The sequence below is a fragment of the Arvicola amphibius genome, chromosome 8, assembly GCF_903992535.2.
Source record: "Arvicola amphibius chromosome 8, mArvAmp1.2, whole genome shotgun sequence".
Taxonomy (NCBI): domain Eukaryota; kingdom Metazoa; phylum Chordata; class Mammalia; order Rodentia; family Cricetidae; genus Arvicola; species Arvicola amphibius.
Window position 1 is genome coordinate 125,096,814 of NC_052054.1, and position 14,655 is coordinate 125,111,468.

At 39.7% G+C, this 14,655-nt stretch overlaps 1 protein-coding gene across 1 annotated transcript in view; it reads right to left on the reverse strand.

The window, feature by feature from the left end:
• The window catches only part of Map2 (microtubule associated protein 2), a 268,877-nt gene that overhangs the window by 188,425 nt on the left and 65,797 nt on the right, over positions 1–14,655 (reverse strand).

Genomic DNA, 14,655 nt, shown 5'->3' on the forward strand with positions numbered 1-14,655 from the left:
TTTTTAAAACGTGTGATAAATGTCAAAATTAGGTCCCATTTTTACTCTCAGCATCTTGTGCATTCAAAGAATCCTTAAGCATATAGTTTAAAACACCCACATTCTACTTGTAATATGCTACCATTTACCATGAAGATATACTTAATAATAAAATCAACTCATCTGGGCCCTTCCTTGTACTCTACCTACACTACCTAATTCTCATGCTGAGATTCCAACACCCAATGTGGTGGGTACTGGAGACAACTGCATGCTTATAAGAAAGAAACTCAGAAACAAAGAAACTGAGACTACTGTACATAAGAAATGGCAACACAGGAAGTTCCTTTGTTCCTTCTGCCATGTAAGGACAGCAAAGTAGCAGCCACCTATCTACACAGGACCAAACCTCATCGGTCACTGAATTGATGGCCTTGGTTTTTCAGCATCCCGAGCTTGGGAAATAAATTTCTATTGTTTAACCCCATCTATGGCATGTTTGTTATAACAGTCTGGACTGTCTAACACACATCTTTAATCTGATTTAATACCCAGAGAAAATCTGCAGATCTTTAGTCCAGGGCCATCAATCAGCCCAAAGGTAGTCAAGGTCAAGGAAGGCAATTTCATTGGCAATTTATCAGTCTTCTCATTGGTCCCCTGTGCATAAGCCTGGCCGTTAAAATATGCTGAGAAGTAAATATGTGGGAAAGCACGCTGTCAGAGGAGAGGAACAAAGAAGGGAAATTAAGGAGAAAACAACTTTTCAAAAAGCCTGTGGTGAAAATCAGTCCGTCATCTAGATCAGCTAAGAAAGAACTGAAGAATGACAAAGAGTGAAATTCTCAGCCTGTGTCAAAAAGTATTCATAACAGCATCCCCAGTTAAAAAACAAGCTAGCTTCTAGCTGCTTCTGGGTTAACTGTTGGGAGTTAGCATGTACCTACATGCCAGAAACATTTCATCAGATATTTAGGCAAAGCCCATGCACTAAGTGAACATCCAACAATCATGATTTAATGGAAAGAACAGCATAGAGTAATATAACAGCGATACTGGTAAGCAACAACAAAACACACCACTCAACATAAAGTTGGTGTTTATTTTAGGGCCTATGAACAGGAGAAGTAATTTATCTAAGAACTAAGGAGGAGCTGATCAATCAGCTGACATTCTTTTCTATTGTTTGAGAATTTTATACATACATATTATATGTTTTGAACAAATCTAGTCCCCATTCCTTTCCCTTCTGTGCCCCTGCATTATCCCTGTTGAAAAAATTTTAAGGGACATTATCAGGGGTTTTAAAAAATAATACTTCAGCATCTTTTGGGTATATGGCTAGAGAGGTTCCCAGGAATAGACAAGGATGACCCCGGCTGAGACTCTAAACAATAGAGGAGAGAGGGCCTGATCTTGACTTGCCCTGCAGTCAGACTGATGATGATCTTGGATAACCACAGACCCTTTGTCCTACAACAGAGGGAAACAGAGGCAGAGACCCACATCGGAGGACTGTACTGAGCTCCCAAGGTCCAGCTGAAGAGTAGAAGGAACGAGAATATGAACAAAGAGTTCAAGAGCATGATAGGTACACCCGCTGAAACAGTTTACCTGACCTAATGGGAGCTTTCCAGGTCCAGCTGGACTGGGAAGGAGCAAACATTGGACCAAACTAGTCCCTGTGAATGTGATTGACAGTTGCATGGCAGGGGCAGGCTGAGGGGCCACTGCCAGTAGCACCAGGATTTATCTCTACTGCATGTACTGGCATTTTGGGATCCTATTCTCTTTGGATGTATTCCTTGCTCAGCTTGGATGTAGTGGGGAGGTTCTTGGACCTTCCACAAAGCAATGTGCCTTACCCTCTCTTAGGACTGGATGGGAATGGAGTGGGAAGATGTGTGGAGGGAATGGGAGGAAAGGAGGGAGTGGGGAATTTGGATTGGTATATTTTTTAAAAAAAATTAATAAAAAATAATACTTCAGTATGTTGATCTCCATTCCAGACAGCTGACATTTTACTTTGATGCAAAATTCTGTATTTGAATAAAGCCAACATTCCTCCAAGTGTATCATGTTTTTGGTTTGTCTTCCAAGACAGTATTTCTGTGTAGCTTTGGAGCCTGTCCTGGAAACTAGCTCTTGTAGACAAGGCTGGCCTCGAACTCATGGAGATCCACCTGCTTCTACCCCCTGAATGCTGGGATTAAAAATGTGCATCACCACTGCTGGGCTGTGTGTTTTCTATGGCACCAAAGACACTCACAAAGGAAAAAGGAAGAATTTTCAACATAAAAATATAATCCAGCTGGACTGGGACTGAAAAAGCAAAGGATAAAACTGGACTCCCTGAACATGGCAGACAATGAGGGCTGCTGAGAAGCCAAGGACAATGACACTGGATTTGGATCCTACTACACATACTGGCTTTGGGGGGGCCTAGCCTGTTTGGATGCTCACCTTCCTAGACCTGGATGGAGGCGGGAGGACCTTGGACTTCCTACAGGACAGGGAACCCTTACTGCTCTTTGGACAGGAGAGGGATGGGGAGTGGAAGGGGGCTGAGGGAGAGGTAAATGGGAGGCGGGGAGGAGGTGGAAATTTTTAATAAAAAATATAATATCCATGAGACACCAATTATGACATCACAGTTTTACAAAGATGGGTTTATCAAGACATTTGGAGATACATGGCAATACATGAAAATCAATGGGAGATAAGAAATAAGGCTGAAAGTATCTAATGTGACTTCACAGTCTGAAAATGAAACAGTCACTAAGAGGGACATGTCCCAGTAGTTAGTTACTTTGAGCTTCTCAGAACAAAATAAAAAATAATTTTCTTGTGATCCACATATATTATTGTCTGAAAGTACTATATAAACTGCCAGTATATAAATACCAGTCATATTAATTAAATTGAATGGTACCACATATTGAGAAAATCTAAAATATTCTCTACTAGCTAATAGCTTTCAAAGTTTTAACAGTACACATTCAAAGAAAAGGAGAAATTAAAAATTTGATAGAAGAGGAGACACTGCTAGCAGAGTGGGAAGGAGATTGCCCTCACACTGAAGGGCTGGCTCTACTTGTGGCCGCGCATGTGTGTGACTGTAGACACGTGCACAGTCCTGTGTCCGAGATGGCTAGGATGGTACATGAGCACCAGGTAAGGGAACAGGAAATGGGCACTGCATAGATGCATACATTAGCCACAGTGTAGCAGCCATCACTTCCTAGGCACACAGAGGTGAGGAAAGAGGATTTGAACCAGATTCAAATATCCATTTGAAAACGAAACAGAGCCCTAAAGGGACAACTTGTACAACACTTTGAATGTACTTAATATTATAGCACTGCACGCTTAAAATTGTTAGAGTTAGAAAGTCTGTGAGGAATTGCTCATTTGCTTGTGTTCTTAAATTGACCACATGACAAGAGACACTTGTTACTGAGAGTTCCTTAGCATATTAAACATTTCAGTATCTTTAACACATAGGTGATTGGAGTTTATATCGTCACTCTCCAATGAATATTTTCATACTAAAAATTAAAATAACCCCTTGGGGACTTTTCCAGAGACAGTAGATGAGACAAATAAAACCGACTGAATTCCATGTGATTGGCACAATATTCAAAGTTGTCCTTGAGAGTGTCCCCTCACCAACACAACTACTGCCAGTTCTGTGGTATCCCCAAATGTCTTGCTAATTTTCTGCTCAAGACAGAACAAATTAAATACAGATGTATATCACTGGCGTTGTTTCAGGTATGTGGACCTTGTATTTGAACTCACGAACTTAGCAAGGTGCTCAGCACAGAAGGAGAGGCAATAGTTAATGGGGAATACGCAAATGCACTCTGTCATATTTCTTTGATTCTTTGCCAAGTTTTAGAAAATAGTTAAAAACTATTTTTAAGGTTTTGTGGGAATAAAAATTCTACCCTTGTCCATTTGACCTCCACCGAAGGGCTGATCTCCCAGATAACAATTTTTGGAAAATTGAATATCCACATGCAAAGGAATGAAAATGAACCTGTTTCTTCTATCATTCACAATAATCAACCCAAATAGATTAAGAATTTATTTTTCAGACCTGAACAAATAAAACTTCTGTAGGAGGAAAATCATAGAGAATAAACTCCTTGGCACTGATACTGAGAAAGCCAGATAACTCCAAAATCTTAAGCAAGAAAATTAAAAAACAGTCAAGTAAAAGGTGCCTGACAACAGAAACAACGAAATAAGAAGGCAGTCTCAAGTCATAAGGACATTGCAAGTCACGTGTCTGGTAACTGCTTAACATCCAAAATGTGTAAGGCATTCACACAGTTCAACAGCTACAAACAAAAAGCAATTTTCTTAAAAATGAACAAAGGACAAAATAGAAATTTTTTTTCCAAAAAAAGCATAAAAATGACCAATAAATATGAAATACAGTGCTCAACAAGTTAACCATGGAAATGTAAATCTAAACAAAAATGAGATTTTGTCTCCTACCTCCCTGTTATTGAGTTTGATTAAGGTGATCAAGACCACAAGGGCTAGGAAGCAGCTGGAGAGCAGAGAAAGTGCGATGGCCTGCTCTCAGCCTCCCCGTGGGCGTCTGTCTCAGCACTCTCCTCAGCTAGTGGTGCTCCTGTGGGAAGTGGCAGAACCTTCACAGCTGTGGTCTAGCTAGTCACTGGCGTGGGATGTGAAGGGCAAACCTCCTTGGTTCTGGACTGAGCTTTCTGCTTCCTGTTTTGTCGAGATATTAGCAAGCAGTGAGACATTCTCCTGTCCCTACAAATACAACTATCACAAGTGTCATGTTTTTCCTTAAACATAGTCCAAATGTATCCTTTTTGCCTCAAGTTGATTTAGTCAGGTATAGCATTATAGAAATCAGAAAGATAATTGACACGGAACATGTTATTGTCAGTGGAGATGGGAATTGGTATAGGCATTCTAGAAAATAATACACAGTATCCCAAATTAATTCAAAGTATCATATGACATTGAAATCTCAAAGCAAATAAAATCACTTCTTTCATGATTTCTGCACTTCTGTATTAATAACAGCACTCTTCACAGTATGTACATACATGTGTATATGTGGATCTACATGAAGATGTACGGAAACAGCTAAAGTGTTCACTGGAGTAGGATTACACAAAGAACTTTAATGAGCATTCCGGAATCTGATATCACCCTGGAAGAGAAATCTGACTTTTTATGGGAACATGGATAAACAAATAAGCTATTACACACATGTATATATACACATATACAAAATGTCTCAATTTCATATAAAAAATTAATATGAAAAAAGAAAGACAAGAAAAAGAAACAGCTAAACATATAAAAGATCGATGGTTGGCAGAGAGGGAGGTTGAGGGCATGGAGATATGCAACTAAAAGAATACAAAATCACAGTTAGTAATGTAAAGAGCAACAGAGGCCTAGTGTACAAAATGGCGACTACAGTCGCAGAGCCCAGAGGCCTCCAAGTCTGAATAACACATCCCGCTCCAGTGACTAGCAGTCCGCAACCATGAACTACAAGATGCACAGCACGGTAACTACGGTTAGTAATTCCTAGGATGTATGGGACACTTGCTAAGAAGGCAGATCTCAAATGCCTTCATAGCAAACAGGCAGATAAAAATAAGGCAACTATAAAAAATGGGCATGCTAATTTGTCTCAATGTGGTGATCATTTTACTGTGTAAGTAAATAATACTCTAAACTTACATGCATATCCCAAGACATTATTTTATATACCTTAACTATATACTTGTTTTATTTAAAATTATGTGATGCAAGCATCCTCAGAAGCGAGAGAAATGTTGGCTTTGTGCTAGTGAACCCCATGCATCCTGTGGGGTTCATCAGTTCATTTGCAACAGCTTCCTCAGCAGCACTCTGTAATTTTGAAAAAAATGCAACTCAGTTATTGAGCAAATAGGCCCAATATAGTGAAGATTTATGGTGCCCTAAGGCACAGCCTTCACAGCGAACATCTGCCGCTTCAAACACACAGGTCAAGACTTTTGTGTAGTATTTTGCTAAACAAAGCCCTGAACATAATTCAAAGAGAATTCTTTTCAACAGGAGTTGGCATCTGCCTTCAGGCAGCTTAATGCATCAGCATATTAAAACCACCATTTTTCTGTCCTCTCTTTCTCCTCTCCCAAAGGGTAAGAGAAATGCCAGAAAGTAATCTTAGAGAGTCAGTTTTTATAGCTGTTCACTTGTTCAGACAATGAGAAATATTTTCATGCCCACATTAAATCATACGGTGATGGGCAGTTCATACATAAACCACATAACAACCAGATGTGAGCCAGTGTGTACCGCACACTGAATAAAAGCTGGAAACAGTAGGAACAGTTACCAACTAATGTAGCAAAATCAGCCTCCCTGAAAGCCACTCTGCCTACCTCTTCTGTGTTTTTCTCATGTAAAAAATTACACTAGATTTTTGTTGCTGTTATTTGTTTGTTCCTAATCCCGATCAAAGTTTTCCTTCCCTCCCCTTTCCCCAGCTCCTCCCCCTACCTTCCCTTTACCACTCCTCCGCCATTGTTTCCTTTCAGATACAGGTAGGTCTCCCTGGACACCAGCCAGCCAAAGTAAATCAAGTTGCAGTGAGACTAGGCTCCTCCTCATCTATTAAGACTGGAAGAGACAATACAGCAGGAAGAATGGGTCCCCAAAGCAGGCAACAGAATCAGAGACATCCCTGTTGTCATTATTAGGAGTCACACAACTGTGACATGTGTACAGAGTGCATGGGTCAGTTCCATGCAGGTTCCCTGGTTATTGGTTCAGTCTCTGTGATCCCCTATAATCCAGGGCTAGCATAGCCCAAGTTAGTTTGTTCTGTGGATTTTCTTCTATTTCCAAACAACTTCTTTTGTAAAGTGGCCTTCTGAGTTGTAGTTTGCTGAAACAAACTTCCGGAATGTATAAAGCATTAAAAATCAATGGAGTGTTTTATTTCTTTGTGATGTATGTCTTTATTTTCTAGGATTTGTTTTTAATATTTTTAATTTTATGTTTGTCATAGGTATATGCACATGAGTGCAGATGCCTGAAGAGGCCAGAGGTGTCAGATCTCCCTGAGCTGAACCTACAGGTGGTTTTCAGATGCCATCTTCTGTGGGTTCTGGGAGATAAACTTAGTTCCTCTAAAAGAATAGTACATGTTACTACCCACTGAGCAATCTCTGCAACTCCATAACCCTTCTTTTGGCATGACAGACTAGTTTGAAAAACAAGCCTTGTTTCACATTTTGAGGATCCAATATTCTTTCTCAGTAAAGAGTTTATTTAATAGAATCCACTGGTGTAGGAGTGGTTGTAGAAAAAAATCAAAGACTGTGATACATAGCAGAATATGCCCATTTTCATTAATAAATATCAGCAAAGGCATCAGAGGATAAGGAAATGGGCTAGGGATGAAATCCTGTTGTGTTGATAAAGGTTTACAGAGAACTAGAAGTGTTGTCTAGGGTAGACAGTATGAAGCTAGACTGGATGGCATAGTAGGACTGTGCCTCAGAAAATCAAAGTAAAAGTGGAAGATATGGGAGATGATATGGAAGAAGGAAATGGGACAGGCCCAGGAAACATTTAGAAGCAGTTTAGAAGCATACCCACAGATCTACCTGATGAGTAGAATATAAAAGAAGAGGAAAAGGAGGAGGCGGAGGGAGGAGGAGGGAGGAGGAGGAGGAGGAGGAGGAGGAGGGGAGGAGGAGGATGAGGGAGGAGGAAAGGAGAGGAAGAAGAAGGAGAAGACGAAGAAGCAGAAGAAGAAGAAGAAGAAGAAGAAGATAAGAAGAAAGACGAGAAGCAGAAGACGAAGAAGAACGAAGAGACGAAGAAGAAGAAGAAGAAGAAGAAGAAGAAGAACTGAGTGAAAAGCTATACTGGATTTATAACCTTTGCCCTCCATCTTAGGAAGCTACATATAAAATTTTTAATTTTGTAGGTTAAAATGAAACACTGGGAGTTTATCTGTTTCATTGGCAGAAATAGATAAATATAAAGATAAAGCAGCTAATATATATAATGTATATATATATATACATTATATATATGGTTATCTTTGTATGTCTTGACAAAACATGGGGAGCTTAAAGAACATAATTTTATTCATTGAAGTTCTAGAGGGTGGACTCAAGAGATCAAGGTACAAGCATGATTGGGCTCTGGCAAAGATTCTCTTCCTAAATGTCAACATCTATCTATCCGTCTTCTTAGATTCAGAAGAAAGATATGGAATGAGAGGAACAGATCAGATAGCTTTTCCTTCCCTTCTTTGTAGAAGGTCAAGGATTCCGCTGGACTTGGCCTTCACATTGTGGATTCACTTCATTAACCACCTCCTAAGGTCTCATGTTCTAAACACAGTCACATTGGTGGGTTGGGACTTCAACAAATGAACTACAAGATATAACTTGCAAGAGATAAGGAATGACAAGACAAAGGTGTGTCACAAAGGTGTGTGACATGGAAAAGAGGTCCAGAGAATTCTGAGAGTCTGAGACCAATACACAGTGAGGTAGTGGCATATTTAGACCAGAAGGCAAAAGTATTATTGGGTTCTAGGCAAGTCTTTATTACGTACATGAAGGCTGAGTTTCTGGCAGAACTATAAAGGAAAGATATCCATCAGACAGACTACTGACCTATTCATGATGTTGTATGATATGAGAGTGAAATTTTACTTATTGCTGAAACAAGATAGTGAGGGTTTAATGTGAGCAGGACAACATTAATATGGAATAAGAATCACATGTTTATCAGGTAATCTAGCTGTCTATGTAGCCAGCCTCCATAATTGTGTACTTAATCTTGCTTTGCCTCAACAAGTAAGTACAACATTTATAGAGCCCTGGCTGTTTGTAAGCCAGATAGTTGCTAATCAATGCAATATCCGGGCTCCCCAGACTCTGGGGTGCTCTAGGTTAGCAACCCAGAAAATCTATGTTTGTGTCCCAGGCACTTAATGTGCTACATGCCACAAAGAGGGATCTATTAATGTAGAATGAGTCACTCCCTAGAGAAAGAGCCTGAGTCATGGCCACTCCAGCTAACTTCACCTTTAGACACTATTTGTCATATAAAACAAAATTGTAGGAAGCTGGGCTCCAAGTTTGACTCTTAATGGAATGTTCTGTACTCTGACATGCTTGCTGTAGCTGCCACAACAAAGTCTGGAAATGGAAGTTAAAGTTTTAGAGGACCCATTGTATGATGGGTAATTGGACCCAATTCATCTAACTGTCAAAACACAGAAAATTAAAAAAAAAAAAAACTTTGAATGCTTAAATCATGAGAGGTTTAAATGAAATTGAGGTGTTAATTCTAATACAACAAAAATAATCAGAAAGGAGGAAAAGATATGGGGAGAGCTTGGGGGAATGGGATGGTTGGGATATAGGAAGGGTGGATGTGGGAACAGGGAAATATATATATCTTAATTAAGGGAGCCATTCTAGGGTTGGCAGAGACTTGACTCTAGAGGGGTTTCCAGGTGTCCAGGAAGATGCCCCCAGCTAGTTCCTTGGGCAGCTGAGGAGAGGGAGCCAGAAATGGCCAGATCCTTTAGCCATACTGATGAATATCTTGAATATCACCATAGAACCTTCATCTGGCGATGGATGGAGATGGAGACAGAGCCCCACACTGAAGCACCAGACTGGGCTCCCAAGGTCCAAATGAGGAGCAAAAGGAGGGAGATCATGAGAAAGGAAGTCAGGACCACGAGGGGTGCACCCACCCACCGAGATGATGGGACTGATCTAATCGGAGCTCACCCAAGGCCAGTTGGACTGGGACTGAAAAAGCATGGGATATAACCGAACTCCCTGAACATGGCGGACATTGAGGGCAGCTGGGAAGCCAAGGACAATGGCACTGGATTTTGATCCTACTACATATACTGGCTTTGGGGAGGCCTAGTCTGTTTGGATGCTCAGCTTCCTAGACCTGGATGGAGGGGGGAGGACCTTGGACTTCCCACAGGGCAAGGAACCCTTACTGCTCTTTGGACAGGAGAGGGAGGGGGAGTAGAGGTAGGGAGGGGGAAGTAAATGGAAGGCAGAATGCAAAAAAATAAACCTGTTGTTATACTTAAAAAAAGATATTTCATATAATCTGAGTATTGCACAGAGAAAGACAAATACCTAATTGACTTAATCCTTACACAGAAGATGCATTTACTATAATTATCTACAGAAGAAAACCATAAAATTTAAAAAATGTATAAAAACTAAAGTTATGGTATCAGCTAAAAAGATGCAGACTCCCTACTAATAGTACACAATTATTCCTCTCTCTTCCTCGGTGCTTCCCTCTCTTCTCTCTCTCTCTCTCCCTCTGTTCCTCCTCCACTCTCTTCCCCCAGCTTCTTTGCATGTAAAAACATGCTTGTTTGGGCATATGTTGGTGTGAGTGTGGGAGTGCATGTATGTTTGTGGGGCATGTATGTTTGTGGGCATGTGGAGGCAGGAGGTCAACTTCTACTGTTCTTCTATAGCACTGTCTACTTTTTTTGAGACATGGTCTTTCATTGTTCAGAAACTTGTTGAATAGCCAAAGCTGATTAGCCAGCAAGTAACACTAGAGTTAGCATGTTTGCTAACATAGCCAGCTTTTGTATATGAGTCCTGGGGATTAAGCTCAGGTCTTCACACTTACATGGAAAACACTTGGCTGATTTTATACTCCCAGCACACAAATGTCTTCTATTACCCCCCCCAAAAAAAAGATACATCAAAGATAAGATTGAAATCATACATAAATTTTAGGAGCTGGTTAGTGTATGCATATATATATGCAATATATATATATATATGATACAAATATTTACATACATGTATCCGTGTTATATATTTACATCTAAGACATGGATAAATTTCCCCCACTCTATGATTCCATAAGGATTTTACTAGGTTAAAATTTTCAAAAAGAAGCAATAAGAACAAAAAAAGCTTTGGAAAAGTAATAATTTTTAAAAATATATCTTAATACTTTGAAATGTTAAGATCCTATTCTACCATAGCATTTTCTCTAAGAAATGTTATGATACAAAATTTTAGGAGGTGACAGTCTTTGCTTTATTTTACACTTTTGGAAGATAAGGGCTCATGGAGTCTAGGTTCACCTAGATTGTGCTACTTAGCTGAGGGTGGCCTTGATCTGCTGATCCTCCAGCCTCTCCCTCAGAGCACTGGCATTTCAAGCTTGCATCGTCACCTCTGGTTTATGTGGTGCTAAGGATTGAACACAGGCTTTACACATGCTAGGCAAGTGTGCACCCAGTGGAGCTGCATCTGCAGAGAACTATTATTTACTAAAGAAACACATTGTTGACATTTAAGAATCTATGTCCAAAATTACCCTAGACAGCCTCATGAAGTCTAATGATGTTCAGTGTTGATATATAATGTGTGTGTGTGTGTGTGTGTGTGTGTGTGTGTGTGTGTGTCTGTAAGGAACAATTAATGAAAAATGAGGTCATGAATCTGAAAGAGAGAGGAGGGATATAAGGGAGGGTTTGGAGGGAGAAAAGGAAAGGGAAAGGTGATATAAATATATTTTAATCTAAAAAATAAAAAATAATTTTAAAAAAATGGAAAAAAGTTAAGTTGAAGGTGGAGGGTGTGGGAGACATAGGTGAGGAGTAGGTGGCTCAATGTAATGAAAATACATTGTTAGTATGTATAAAACACCCAAAAGAATTACTAAAAATATTATTTAAAAAAAACCCACAGAATTGGGGAAGTCAGCAGCACATCTGAGTTATGCTGTATCCTGTAGACAAGGAAACATGGTTGAATAATGAATCTATAAAAGCAACGACCTGGTTTCTAACAGCATGAAAACCTACTAATTCTCTCAAATAATTAGCCTTTAAGGATCAAGGGTTTTTGAAATCATTTTATAAGAAAGAGAATAAAGTGAGTGCATCACTTTATCAAATGTTTTTGGTATAACTCCTGAGTTTACAACTGCGTGTGTAAAATGTGGGGACTATGAGACCCAGACATCAGGAGGAGCATGCCTCTGTATCTGAAATCTAACTAAAATCACAACCTTTTTTACAGTTAAAGCTACTACCTAGATTTCCTCCAGTTCAGAAATTACGCAGTCTCCTAGACCTGCTAAAACAATATCGCATCATGTGACCGCAGCTTGAATTTCAAGGGGATATACAATTACATCCAATCTAGTCGAGATGCAAATCTTTTCCCCAAATTTCTAATTTCCTGAAAATTGCAGTAAGGTTCTAACAAGGCAAACTCACACATTCCACACATTGCTAGACTGAGGTGTCTTTACCAGAAACATTCTTTGGGGTTACTCTAGGTATATTTAAGGCCTACCAATGTTTCTGTTAAATTTGATTTCTCAAAATAGCTAAAACTAAAAATTACTAAGTCTTTTGAAGGGCATAGAAAGGTTGTTTTCAGTACTATTTATGTAAAGAACATTTTTATCCATTTTAGTATTCTCATCACATCTCATTACATGGAGAAGTGTCCACAAAAGGGACAGCTCCCCCTCATTGCACACATTTCTAGGGGAAATCCTACACGTGAATTAAACAGAGCTGCAGCAAAAGTTAAACATTCGATTTCCTCCAAAAAGGCTATAGGAAAAGTGTTTTTAAGGTCAAAGGAAAAAAAATACTTTATAAAATTACTTCAAAATATATTACACACAGACAGATGAGAGAGAGGAGAGAGATGATGAGAGAGAGACGAGAGGAGAGAGAGGATGAGGAGAGAGAGGAGGAGAGAGAGAGAGAGAGAGAGAGAGAGAGAGAGCAGTTTAAATGAAGTTATGCCATGCAGAGTGATAATGGTTCCCCGATGAGCCACAGGCTAGGTAACAATAACCATGGTGTCAGGTTCAGGGAATCTCCTTCCAGTTGTTAGTCAGGGAAGTACAAGAGACTCCTAAAACAATATAGACTATTACCACTGACCTTGCTTGTATCCCAGAACTTGAAGGCAAGATGCTTTTGCTGAAAACACTACACACCAGATACAGGACTGGGAGAAATTCAATTGGAAGCTTCCTCCCTGAGGACCGGCTCTAATTGGATCAAAAGGGGGAAGAGCAATCGATAGTCAGGTCCAACTATGAAGCCCACAAAGCACAATATGACTGGATCTGAAAGGAATCCTTAATAGTGTAATAAGGATATTTTATCATGGAGAAACTAACCGCTGTGGAATTAAGGCCCACTCAATAGGATAAAATTTATGCCTGGTACTCTAAGTGTAGTCAACTAACCACGGCTATAGAGGTTATAGATCCCAGAGCAAAAATTACTGCTGCCATTTTCCTACACTGATATCATTTCTACATGCATTTTAGATACTTATTTTTATGGCCACAGAAAAACGTGGCTCTTACCCCTCATATAAGAAGCACCTATTTGCAATAGGTAGCAAATATTACAGAGATCCATGACTGGTCAAAAGGCAGTGACATGAAGTACTCATCTCCAAGTGACACATCTCCAGTCCAACCCCTACACCTAAGGCTCAGAGAAATTGTCGAAGAGGGTGCAGAGAGACTGTGAAAGTCAGAGAACCAGATTTGCAGTTAGTGTATTCTAGACATGTCATGGAAGCTGCACCCATGAATTCTCAAAAAATATGATTGTCTAAACAAGACCTGCATGATGAGAACATGAGTCAACATGCCAAGGTTGATGGGAGGGTTTTCACAAGGCTCTCCCCTAGACGAAGACTGATAGGCAATCAATGGCTACCAAGAGGGGGAAAATCAGCCTTTTTATGTTCTGGGCACCTTGTTAGGTCATCCAATTTCAAGTGCGCCAGTCCTAGAGAAATGTGTATATGAGCATCATTGAATGGACTTGACAGATTTTCTTTATATATATGTATGTATATATGCAGTTAAATAACTAAGAAAGGTTATGAGTTTGAGAAGGAGTGGGAGATGTGGGAGGAGATGAGGGAAGAAGAGAAGGGACGATGCAAACACAGTATTCATATATGAAATTATCAAAAATATAAAATGAGGAAATTAAAAAGGATTTCTTCTGACTTGAAAGCAATAATGTGGATCCAAGTTATATTTTATTTAATTGGAATCCATTATCCCTCATGAATACAAGTCAATGACTAATCCTTTGGTTTTCTCCACAAAGAGCACTGGGCAATTAACCTGGGCTCATAGCTCACAGACTGTAGACCAACAGCTAAGGTGCCTGCATGGGACAGATATATTTGTGAGAACTGTGTAGCTTGGTCTATTTGTGGGACTCCTAGCAGGGGAACAAGGCTTGTCCCTAACACTTGAACTGGGTTTGGGAACCTATTCCCTATACCGGGTTGCCTTGCCCCAGACTTAATACAATAAGAGGTGCTTAGTCTTATCTCAGCTTAACATGCCATGCTTTATTGACACCCACGGGAGTCTGTTCCCTTTCTGAATATAAACAGAGGAGGAGTGGATGGGGGAAGGCAGAGGGGAGGCAGGGGGAGAGAACTGGAGGAGAAGAGGGAAAGAAAACTGCTGTCAGGATATAAAATAAGTGGAAAAATTAATTAAAAACTTATTAAAATGGGTAATGTGTAATTAAAGGAAATATACTCTGTGATATATTTACATTTTAAAAAAATCACAAATCTA